At 60.4% G+C, this 12,500-nt stretch overlaps 1 non-coding gene and 2 pseudogenes across 1 annotated transcript; all 3 read right to left on the minus strand.

The window, feature by feature from the left end:
* Positions 1-756: 756 nt before the first annotated feature.
* Positions 757-3,951, minus strand: LOC145273891 (large subunit ribosomal RNA; annotated as a pseudogene).
* A 618-nt stretch (positions 3,952-4,569) lies between these two features.
* Positions 4,570-4,727, minus strand: LOC145273895 (5.8S ribosomal RNA). Its single transcript, XR_013866549.1, has one exon. It is a non-coding gene; the product is annotated as a 5.8S ribosomal RNA (ribosomal RNA).
* Positions 4,728-5,122: 395 nt separating this feature from the next.
* On the minus strand, positions 5,123-7,493 carry LOC145273909 (small subunit ribosomal RNA; annotated as a pseudogene).
* Positions 7,494-12,500: the final 5,007 nt, after the last annotated feature.

A 12,500-nucleotide genomic window follows, 5' to 3' on the forward strand; every position in this document is an offset into this window, starting at 1 on the left:
GAGGGACGGACGCTGCCGCGAAGCAGCACCCGCCTTCACCCGAAGAGGGGCTGGAAGCCGTGGCGCTCCACGAAGACCCGGGCGAGGAGCCGTTTTGCTCGCCACCCGACGCGCCGGTAGCGACGAGGCGGTACCGCAGGCGGACGAGTCCCGTGGCGACGACGCAACCTTGAACCGGCCGCGACGAGGAGTTAGAAGGACGGAGAAGAGAGGGAGCATCGCGCGGACTGCGCAGGAGCGGAGGACGCCGCGTCGGAGGTGCCGACGAAGACCGCACCGGCAAAGCGACGACGACACGTCCGCAAGGCAGCCTCACCCCTTTTCGAGGAGGACGGAGACGTTGCGACGAACGGATTGGAGCCGCCCGCCGCCACCCCGACCCCGGAGCGAAGCACCCCGCAGAAAAGCCGCTTGAACCGCCGCCGCCAGAAAGACGACCCGCCGACGGTCCCCCGCCGTTTTTGGTCGACGCCACACTCCTGCCGCCCGACGGCGGACTCCCACCCGTATCGCTCTCCGACCCGCAACACACGCTCGCTTGACCGCGACCGCTCGACCGGAACACGCCGCCGCACAACGGACCGCCGCGGCCCCTATGCCTTCGCCGCAAAGCGCGAACGGAGCGAACGCTACAGCCCCGTACCGGTTCCTCGCTTCGCGCGGGCACGGCCCGACCGACCCGGTCCTCGGAGCCAATCCTTCTTCCGAAGGTACGGATCCATTTTGCCGACTTCCCTTACCTACATTGATGCCATCGACGAGAGGCTGTACACCTTGGAGACCTGCTGCGGATGGTGGGTACGGACCGACTCGAGAGCTGCGAAAACCGGACCCGGATTTTCCAGGGCCGCCGAAAGCGCACCGGACGCCGCCCGAGCCGCGGCGCTCTACAGGTACCTTTTCCGTATCTCCGGACGAGCCGATTCCACGGACATGGTCCTTTACGAAGAAGAGAGAACTCTTCCCGGGGCTCCCGGCGACGTCTCCGGGCTCGCTTGCGTCACCGCGGTTTCGCCCGGGAAGCGACGGGCGCCGCCGACATCGCTGCCGACAGCGTCGCCACCCCCGGGCCCTCTCCGAGTCCGGGTTCGGGAATATTAACCCGATTCCCTTTCGACGGGAGGCCGGCCGCTTTTTTTTTGTTTGGGCTTTTGATTCGATTCGATTCGATTCGCTTTCCTTTCACTTTCATAACGGATCCGGCGCCTTTCGGGAAGACTTTCGCCCGCGTCTTAGGACCGACTGACCCGTGCTCGACCGCCGTTGGCACGGAACCCTTCTCCACTTCGGTCTTCGAAGGTCTCGTTCGAATATTTGCTACTACCACCGAGATCTGCACCCGCGGTCGGCTCCACCCGGGCTCGCGCCCTAGGCTTCCGTGCTCGCCGCGGCGCCCTCCTACTCGTCGCGGCATCGTTTCGGCGCGAAAGTTCATCGCTCCTCGCCGCGACGGTCCGGCATCGGTCCGTCGCTCCAGCGCCATCCATTTTCGGGGCCGGTCGATTCGGCAGGTGAGTTGTTACACACTCCTTAGCGGATTCCGACTTCCGTGGCCACCGTCCTGCTGTCTATATCGACCGACACCCTTTCGGGGATCTCATGGGCGTCGCGTTAGGCACCTTAGCCGGACGTTTGGTTCATCCCACAGCGCCAGTTCTGCTTACCAAAAGTGGCCCACTTGGCACTCGCATTCGAGGTGACCAACCGCCCAGCGAAGCGTGCTGGCGGCGGCGGCCGGATGGGTCGGCTCCGTCGTTCGGGAGAGTCGGCCCGTTCCACCCGTTCCGAGTTCGAGAGTAGGTCGAGGCCGTGAACGGCCCCGGGGCCTCCAATCGTTCGCTTTACCGGATGGAATTGCGACGATCGAGCGCCAGCTATCCTGAGGGAAACTTCGGAGGGAACCAGCTACTAGACGGCTCGATTGGTCTTTCGCCCCTACACCCGGTTCCGACGATCGATTTGCACGTCAGAGGCGCTTCGGACTTCCACCAGAGTTTCCTCTGGCTTCATCCCGACCGGGCGTGGATCGCCATCTTTCGGGTCCCTGGTCGCTCGCTACGCCAGAGTCGGCCGAGTCGTACTCGGAAAAAGGGGAAACCGACCCGGGGGTGATGCGCCCGCGCGCAGCGCCTAAACTCGACGACAAAATAGGACTAGTTCAAGCCGCGGGATCTCACCGATGGGCGGAAGGAGGATATGGAAGCTGGCGCCCGGCAATTCCCCTTTTTGGAAGATGCGCCGGTCCCCTCTCGGGGAGGAGGGAAAAACAACCGCACGTCAGCCACGAGCCTTCCCTCTCCTATCTCTCTCGGGAAGAGAGAAAAAAGGAAAAGTTGCGGGCACCGCAGCAGCGACGGCGGAAGGCCGAAAACGCCGCGCCGGCGGGATCGGGCACGGCTCGGAGGCGGGTGAGGCGAGGAGAAGACGACGGCACGAGACCGACGACACCCCCCGACGACCCCCGGACGACTTTGCCACGACACCTCTCCCGATCGACGCCCTCCTACACGCTCTCTCGCTTTCGCTTCGCCTTCGGGGTTAGTCAGAGGTGGCCCCTACGACTCGCGAACGGCCAGGACTCCTCGGTCCGTGTTTCAAGACGGGTCGGGTGGGTTGCCGATGCACGTCGCTGACCCGGGGTGGCGGGCGGCTCGAGTAAAAAAGCGTCGCCGAGCGACCTCTCCGGAAACGGAAACGGGCGCGGGCGGGGTTGCCCCCGACAAGAACCCGAAACGTCGGCGAGGTGCGTGACGGCGAGGCCGCGCCAGTCCTATCCCGCCTCTCATCGCGCACGCGCCCGAGACGGTGGGGCGCCTAAGGAGCGACACACAGAGTGCGTCGCCCGCACGCGACTTCCGGCGGGATCAAAACGGACCGGCTCGCCACGTGTAACGGATCGTGTCAGATTTCCTCCGTTCCCGGCAGAAAGGGGCAGTTACGTTCGCGGGCCCGACGGCCGGTGGCCCCCGACTTCACAAGGTGGGAAGACGGGGGTTTTCAGGGTGATGAAACGCCTGCCGCCTACGGAAAAAAACCCGCGTGTTCGACCTGCACGCCGGGAACGGGTCGCGACGACGGACCGGAGGGGAAGTGCGTCCGGTGCCGGCCGCGCGGAGGTCGCGCCGAAGCGCCCGCGCCATGATTACGCCGAGCGATGAGAAGGGGACGGGTGCAGCGGAGTCGCGCGCGGAGGGAGCAGGAGGAAAGAAGAAGCGGCGGCGACGGATGCGGCGGGTTAGGGCCCGGCGGCAGCAGCGATCGAGAGGACGAGTCCCCTCCGTCGCAGCCAACCGACGCAGCCACCTACCGACGCCGCGGTCGTCACCACGTTTCCCTTCCCGCTATCCACGCGGCCCGTCTCCTTCGTCGGCGACGCGGGCACAAAAGCTGGCCCGCGGAGAACGAGTTCCCCGCGGACACGACGAACGACGACCTGTGCCGCGACGGCCTCTCTTTCAAGAACACACATCGAGTTTGGGCTCGAGCCTAGGCAGCACCGGACTGAGTCCCCCCGCGATCGCGGTGAGCGGTCCCACCCGTTTACCCCTGGGCGGTTTCACGTTCTCTTGAACTCTCTCTCCAAAGTTCTTTTCAACTTTCCCTCACGGTACTTGTCGACTATCGGACTCGTCCCGGTATTTAGCCTTGGATGGAGCTTACCACCCGATTTGGGCTGCGTTCCCAAGCAACCCGACTCTCGGATCGAAGGCCGTCGCTCGCCGTCCGCACCGAATGGGCCTGGCACCCGCCGCGGGCGGCCCCGATCGAGGGAACTCCGAACTATGCGAGACGAAAACGAACGGCTGCCTTCGACCCATGCGCCACACGTCCCGAAGCCTTTAACTTGCGACGGGATTCGGCGTTGGGCTTCTCCCGGTTCACTCGCCGTTACTAAGGGAATCCCGGTTGGTTTCTTTTCCTCCGCTTAGCGATATGCTTAAGTTCAGCGGGTCGTCTCGTCCGAGCCGAGGGCGGCGGTTTTTAGTAGAGTGTGGTGTTTGGAGGAGAGGAATCTCGATCGGTACCCTCCGTGTGACGACGGCTGGCCGATATAGCGCCCGTCCGACCGAAAATGAAGAAGCCAACAATTAAAAAAAAAGCGTGGGTCCTCCCCATCCGACGTTGCCTACGACGCGGCCACCTTTTTACGGTGCGACGGCCGTGCTCGTCGCGCTGCTCGAGGCGTCGCTGAGAGACACCTTCATGAGGCAGAGAGCGAGACGAGCAGGCGGCGCTTACGTCGGCAGTCGGTTAGGTCGGTGCTTTTTTTTTTGTTTTGTTCTCCCTTCGGCTGCTTTCGGACAGACTCCTCCTGCTCCTCCTCCACAGTGTTTCTTCACGCGGTCGAAAAGGGAAAAGACTCCGCGGTCTGCCAGCGGGAGACGAAGGAGGAGGCCGGAGAGGGTTTTAAAAAAAAAAAAGACATTGAAAGGAGTCAATTCTTTTTTTATTTTTCTTCCCCCTCGTCACTCGCTCCTGCGACGTCCCGGTTACCACCGTGCCGAGGACCGGGCGGGCACGGGGACGGCAAGATGTCGTTTCGTTAACGGAGAAAGACATGTAACGTTCCGCCTCTCGACCGGACGTGGCCCCGAGACAAGGGATCTCGGGGCCGCAATGTGCGTTCGAGGTGTCGATGTTCACTGAGTCCTGCAATTCGCATCAGTTCTCGCGGCTGGCCGCGCTCTTCATCGACGGACGAGCCGAGTGATCCCCCGTCCAGGGTTCAGCACTTGGGTTTTTTATATTAGTTTTTGTTTATATAGATTTAGTAGTGTGCGAGGAGGTCTGTGCGAGGAGGCGTGACGGCATTGCAATGTCGCGAGTAGTTTGTTTTTAGCTAGCGGCGGTGGCACAGCGGCTGCAAAAAAAACAAAAAACGATAAAGCGGCGACAAGGCAAAGAAGAAGCGGCCATCACTTGCGGTGGGCGAAAAAACAAACAGGTGGTAAGACGCGGAAGCAAGCAAGAAGAGCTGGGGCTTTAAAAACCTCCGCGTCACCACAAATCTATCTCTCGCTCCGCCTTTTATAGGTTTGTTTGCGCGCATTCGAGGCGTTGACGCCGACAGACAGAGGAGGTAGGCCGGAAAACAACAAACCAGTCTCGAACGGGAAAACGGTAATGATCCTTCCGCAGGTTCACCTACGGAAACCTTGTTACGACTTTTACTTCCTCTAAACGATCGGGTTCGGTCGTCTTCTCCAGGCATCGAACGCCGAGGCGTAGATGCACGAGTGTCGTGACGGACACGTCGCGCACTGCCCGGCGGCGTCGTCGGCCAGATCCGAGGACCTCACCGGACCGTTCGATCGGTAGTAGCGACGGGCGGTGTGTACAAAGGGCAGGGACGTGATCGACGCGGGCTGTTGACCCGCGCCTACCGGGAATTCCTCGTTCACGGGGTTGGTTACAGGCCCCGATCCCTATCACGGGAGGTGGTTCAGAGGTTTCCCAACCCTCTCGGGCCGGGGCGAAGTCCCCGCTGATACCTCCAGTGTAGCGCGCGTGCGGCCCCGGACATCTAAGGGCATCACAGACCTGTTATCGCTCCGCCTCGTGTGGCTTTCTGCCACCCGTCCCTCTAAGAAGTGCGTGAGAAAACCGACCCGGACCCGAGCGCCACGGAGGACGCCGAGCCCGCCGTAAAAATCACTGACATCGGCGCACTAGTTAGCAGGCCGGAGTCTCGTTCGTTATCGGAATCAACCAGACGGATCGCTCCACCAACTAAGAACGGCCATGCACCACCACCCACCGAATCGAGAAAGAGCTATCGATCTGTCAATCCTACCGGTGTCCGGACCGGGTGAGTTTTCCCGTGTTGAGTCAAATTAAGCCGCAGGCTCCACTCCTGGTGGTGCCCTTCCGTCAATTCCTTTAAGTTTCAGCTTTGCAACCATACTCCCCCCGGAACCGAACTCTGGTTTCCCGCAGGCTACCCGCCGGGTCATGGAAGCGAACGCCGGCGGATCGCCGGTCGGCATCGTTTACGGTCGGAACTACGACGGTATCTGATCGTCTTCGAACCTCCGACTTTCGCTCTTGATCGAGGAAAACGTGCTTGCCACACGCCATCGCTGCAGTTCGTCTTGCGACGATCCAAGAATTTCACCTCTAACGTCGCAATACGAGTGGCCCCGACCGCTCCCTTCGATCATTGCCTCGCCGTAGACGGAGACCGACAGACGTAGACGAGGCCCTCTTCCATCATTCCATGCTTATCGTATGCAAGCTTGAACAGCCCGCTCTGAGCACTCTAATTTTTTCAAAGTGAACGTACCGGCCGCCGCGGACACTCGGTTAAGAGCACCCTTGGAGGAGAAACCGCCGACCGCAACACGCGCGCAGACAAGACACGAAGCAGGGACTCGGAGCGGACCGGGGGGTTCAAAAAAAAAGAGGAACGCGCGGAAAGGGAGAGGGAGAGAAGCGCGGGGGTCAGAGTGCGGGGATGCGAATGAACACACCCAAACACACACACGTAGCACCCCCCCGTTAGACTACTCCCGGAACCGAACCGACGACCACTTGTTTTTTTTTTCCCGGATCCCGATCACGACCTCCTCGTCCACCTCGCCGGCAGGACCGCGTGGCGGGTATGCTAGCGGTTGACACCGGCGGAAAGGGCCGGGAATGCGAACGGACGACCAAAGTCAACGACGGACGATGGCGCCGCCGCCCCGGGGCCGCTTGCGCGACCACGAACCCGAGTTCGGACTACGAGCTTTTTAACCGCAACAACTTTAATATACGCTACCGGAGCTGGAATTACCGCGGCTGCTGGCACCAGACTTGCCCTCCGGTTGGTCCTCGTTAACGGATTTGAAGTGTACTCATTCCGATCGCGGGGCCTCGACAGAGTCCCGCGTCGTTATTTTTCGTCACTACCTCCCCGTGCCGGGAGTGGGTAATTTGCGCGCCTGCTGCCTTCCTTGGATGTGGTAGCCGTTTCGCATGCTCCCTCTCCGGAATCGAACCCCGATTCCCCGTTACCCGTAGTAACCACGGTAGGCACTTAACCGACCGTCGACAGTTGATAGGGCGGACCCTCGAGAGACCCGTCGCCGGGCGTGAAAGCTCGTGCGATCGACCAGTGAGTTATCCAGAGTCACCAAAGCGGAGCGCGCCGCCCTATGAGCCCCGCCACCGAACGGACCCGCGAGCGGGAACGCCGACGACGGGAGGACGGAATGACGCGCATCGGTCTCAGTCTAATATGTAGCGCCGCGACCCGGAACGGCCGACGCGGGTGCCAGCGCGCGAGGCGTGGCGACGACGGCGCGCCGACCGATCGCGGCCTGTGTCACATGTATTAGCTCTAGAATTGCCACAGTTATCCATCGCCTCCGAGGAGGAATACGGTCCCGAGGATTAGGTCCGGTTCCTGAGCCATTCGCGGTTTCGCCCGTTCTAATGCGTGGCGTGAACTTACACTTGCATGGCTTAAGCTTTGAGACAAGCATATGACTACTGGCAGGATCAACCAGGTATCGTTGGAATTTGGGACTTTGTTTCGACAGAACGACAGACCGACCGACCGACCGACCGACCGACATAAGACAGACAACTACAACGACGGGCACGTGTTTATTTGTTTTTCGAGGAGGTTCGCCGTCAGTAGAAGCGCGCTGCCCGCGCTGATGGCCTCTTTTTTGTTTCTCCCCTGACTTGGACCGAGACCGAGACTCAAAGAACGAAAGCGACCAACGTCGACAACAACAACGACAACGGCACCCTTGACAGCGATACATACGACAAACGACAAGCAGCACGACGGCAGTGCACACGGACATCGAGGGTCAAGGTGCAGACTGAACTCGCCGAGGTCGTCGTCATCGTGGTCGCCATCGATTCCGTCTCGTCGTCGTCGTCGTCAACGTCCACGTCACAGCCGGCCGAGAAGAGAGAACAGACGACAGCGTCGACAACAACAACATCGACAACGGCACCCTTGACAGCGATACATACGACAAACGACAAACAGCACGACGGCAGTGCACACGGACATCGGAGGTCAAGGTGCAGACTGGAATCGTCGAGGTCGTCGTCATCGTGGTCGCCATCGATGCCGTCTCGTCGTCGTCGTCGTCGTCTTCGTCGTCGTCGTCGTCATCAACGTACCAACCGACCGAGACGAGAGAGCAAGCAACAACGTCGACAACAACAACGACAACGGCACCCTTGACAGCGATACATACGACAAACGACAAACAGCACGACGGCAGTGCACACGGACATCGGAGGTCAAGGTGCAGACTGAACTCGTCGAGGTCGTCGTCATCGTGGTCGCCATCGATGCCGTCTCGTCGTCGTCGTCGTCTCCGTCGTCGTCGTCGTCGTCGCCAACGTCAACGTCAACATCACAGCCGTCATCGGGGAGGAGCTGGACCAGGGCAGCGGCGGCGTAAATTTTCCCGTCACCTTCGTCGTCGCCTTCGTCGACCGACCGACCGACCGGCGTCGTGTTCGTGCTCGGAAAACCGAGGAGAGACAACGTGCACATGGCGCGTTCTCGCAAGCGGCTCCTCGGTCCGATTTTTTTGGGCGGCTTTTTCGAGCTTTTTTTTTTTCTCACCCTTTCGTCCGTGCGACGGCGAACGTTAGGGGAAAAAAAAAAAAAAAAAAAACGACAACAACGCGGCGGACCGGGCGAACAACATCGTCGACACACACGACATTGACGACCGGTCCCCCTTTTCACAATCGCATCGAGATAAAAACGAACGAGTCCGATTCGAGCACCGAGTCGCGAGCGGGAGGACTGTCGGTGCAAGTATCGATCACTGACGTGAGCGCTTCGCCGGACAGAGGATGGCTCATCCGGCAGCCGTGCAAATCGACGGTATGGGAAGAACGAACAAGAAGAGCAACGACTTGATCGGCGGCTTGGGAACTGCGGACGGTGAAAACGGGTTAATCGACTGCGACCACGACTGCTCGATCGATCTTCTTTGGCGCTAACAAAGGTGGAGGTGGCGCAAGAAGGGACTAGCGCTATCACCGTCCACGTATCAGAAGATGCGGCGGCAGACGTCGACGCTTATGCGTTGTCGGACGAGAAGTCGCTGCAGCACGTGTACCGCGAGCGGGACGTCCAAGGTTTTGCCAGACGGAAAGAAATCGGGTGTCAGCGAACGTTCACACGGCTGTGAGATCGGACGCTGACAGGAGTAGGAGGCGGCAGGCAGGCGGCGGTTACGGCGGCGGCGCCTGCTGCTGCTCATCCTCCTGTTTGCTGCGGCGACTTCCAGGACGGGAGAGCATCGAACAACGTACGTATGGTTACAAGGGGATCAGGATCTACATAGTGCATCCCCCGCGGCTATTTTTGTTTGTTTGTTCGCTCGTTCGTTAATTCGTTCGTTCGTTCGTTCGTTCGTTACAATGTACGTTTTTCCGTTCGACGGCGGCAGAGAGCGGCGGCGTTTCTCCCTAATCCGGAGGATTTATCGGTCGCACAGCGATGGGTCGTTCGGCCGATCATCGAAAGATTCGCAGGTAGTGGTTGAATGGCAGAACGGCAGCAACAACAGCGGCGGCTGAGAGCGGCGAACGCTGAGGCGGAAGCAGAAGCTGCAGCAAACGTATCGGCTAAACATGGTGGACATAGATATGGCTGACGACGCGGGTACCACGACGACTATGGAACCAGGAAAAGGAGCCGTTAGTTGTTCCAACATATCGTTCGACACGTCGAGCAGCCCTAGGTCCACGGAGAAGCACACACACGTACCACGTATTATAACCTAACGACGATGAGCGGGCGCACGGTTGGCAGGAACGAAGGCGGCGGATCAAAACAAGTTGGAGCGCGGGGCGACAGCGATAACGGTGACAGCCCTAGGCGGCGGAGATGCCACTTTCTGACGCCTTTGCGACAAGCCCGTAGAGACGTTCCGGACCACCACGAGGCAAAGAGTCGCTGCTCCGACGAACCGACACACCAAAGTGTGCTTCCTACCGAACATGTTTTATAAAACTTTCAAACTGGAAAACCCCAGAAATGGTGTTGGTATTTGTCCAGACCCACCTCCGACACCTGAAAATGGTGGTCAAAAAAAACGTCGATTATACGAAGCGACATTTCTGGTCGGCGATTTTCCAGTTTTACGCCTACTGCCACATGGGGATGTCGGTAGGCGTCGCAAAGTGCCTTCTCGTAGGCTAGGCACACCAGGACTTTGTCATTTTTTTCCCCCTCGACATTCCTGGTCCGGTCTATTCCGATTTTACACCTACCGCCATGTGGGGGTGGCAGTAGGCGTCGAAAAGTGCCTTCTCGACCGCTAGCGACACCACTACTTTATCGAGCTCTGGAGGCCCGCACACCGACCCGGGGGCCGCGGAGTCGACCCCGGGGGCCTCCGCCTCTCGCCGCCGCTCACTTGGACGCCTTCCGCAACCTGTGGTCCCGCTCGGGGCCGCCGGGAGCCTCGCCGACCTGACCGGTGTCGGTAGGCGTCTGGAAGCGCCCGGCCGACCTGGACGAGGTCCCCCTGGCCCCCGGGGGACACCCCTTAGTTGGATGGGGGTGCTGTCCCGGGCACACATGCAACCCGCGGCCGCCTACCGACAGCCCCCGTCGCTCGATCGCTACTCCTTTCCAACATATGTCGGAGAAGCCGGGCGGTTGTGAAACCCCAGAAATGGTGTTGGTATTCGTCCAGACCCACCTCCGACACCTGAAAATGGTGGTCAAAAAAAACGTCGATTATACGAAGCGACATTTCTGGTCGGCGATTTTCCAGTTTTGCGCCTACCGCCATGTGGGGGTGGCAGTAGGCGTCGAAAAGTGCCTTCTCGACCGCTAGCGACACCACTACTTTATCGAGCTCTGGAGGCCCGCACACCGACCCGGGGGCCGCGGAGTCGACCCCGGGGGCCTCCGCCTCTCGCCGCCGCTCACTTGGACGCCTTCCGCAACCTGTGGTCCCGCTCGGGGCCGCCGGGAGCCTCGCCGACCTGACCGGTGTCGGTAGGCGTCTGGAAGCGCCCGGCCGACCTGGACGAGGTCCCCCTGGCCCCCGGGGGACACCCCTTAGTTGGATGGGGGTGCTGTCCCGGGCACACATGCAACCCGCGGCCGCCTACCGACAGCCCCCGTCGCTCGATCGCTACTCCTTTCCAACATATGTCGGAGAAGCCGGGCGGTTGTGAAACCCCAGAAATGGTGTTGGTATTCGTCCAGACCCACCTCCGACACCTGAAAATGGTGGTCAAAAAAAACGTCGATTATACGAAGCGACATTTCTGGTCGGCGATTTTCCAGTTTTGCGCCTACCGCCATGTGGGGGTGGCAGTAGGCGTCGAAAAGTGCCTTCTCGACCGCTAGCGACACCACTACTTTATCGAGCTCTGGAGGCCCGCACACCGACCCGGGGGCCGCGGAGTCGACCCCGGGGGCCTCCGCCTCTCGCCGCCGCTCACTTGGACGCCTTCCGCAACCTGTGGTCCCGCTCGGGGCCGCCGGGAGCCTCGCCGACCTGACCGGTGTCGGTAGGCGTCTGGAAGCGCCCGGCCGACCTGGACGAGGTCCCCCTGGCCCCCGGGGGACACCCCTTAGTTGGATGGGGGTGCTGTCCCGGGCACACATGCAACCCGCGGCCGCCTACCGACAGCCCCCGTCGCTCGATCGCTACTCCTTTCCAACATATGTCGGAGAAGCCGGGCGGTTGTGAAACCCCAGAAATGGTGTTGGTATTCGTCCAGACCCACCTCCGACACCTGAAAATGGTGGTCAAAAAAAACGTCGATTATACGAAGCGACATTTCTGGTCGGCGATTTTCCAGTTTTGCGCCTACCGCCATGTGGGGGTGGCAGTAGGCGTCGAAAAGTGCCTTCTCGACCGCTAGCGACACCACTACTTTATCGAGCTCTGGAGGCCCGCACACCGACCCGGGGGCCGCGGAGTCGACCCCGGGGGCCTCCGCCTCTCGCCGCCGCTCACTTGGACGCCTTCCGCAACCTGTGGTCCCGCTCGGGGCCGCCGGGAGCCTCGCCGACCTGACCGGTGTCGGTAGGCGTCAGTCAAACTTGCTTAAGAGGCAAAGCCTCCTCACACCTTAAGAGAGTCACAGTTAGTCCCGCCGTTTACCCGTGGTCGTCGTCGTCGTCGTCGTCGTCGTCGTCGGGGGTGCCGGTCGGTGTGTTTCGGCGTGTTTCTTTCTTACTTTAGCTCGCTCCTATAAGCTAACTCAGCAGCCCTGCTAAAATCAATTTATCATTATTTTCAATCTATCGAAAATCTTAATTTATTATTATTTTCCAACTATCGAAAATCTTAATAGAGTTGGGGTTTTTTGTTTGTTTTTTTTTTAAAATTCCATTGTAACAACAGACAGCCAGCAGCATGTGGTGTCGGTAGGCGTCTGGAAGCGCTTGAGGAGGCAGAGGAGTTGGCAAGCTCGCTAAACTGCCCGCTGGTGTGGTGGTGTCGGTAGAGGCGTCTTGAATATACCCGGTCGCTCGACGACGACGACGGCTAGGTGGCCGAGGA

Source organism: Euprymna scolopes, unplaced genomic scaffold, assembly GCF_053919585.1.
Source record: "Euprymna scolopes isolate OS-2025 unplaced genomic scaffold, ASM5391958v1 sca22, whole genome shotgun sequence".
Classification (NCBI taxonomy): domain Eukaryota; kingdom Metazoa; phylum Mollusca; class Cephalopoda; order Sepiida; family Sepiolidae; genus Euprymna; species Euprymna scolopes.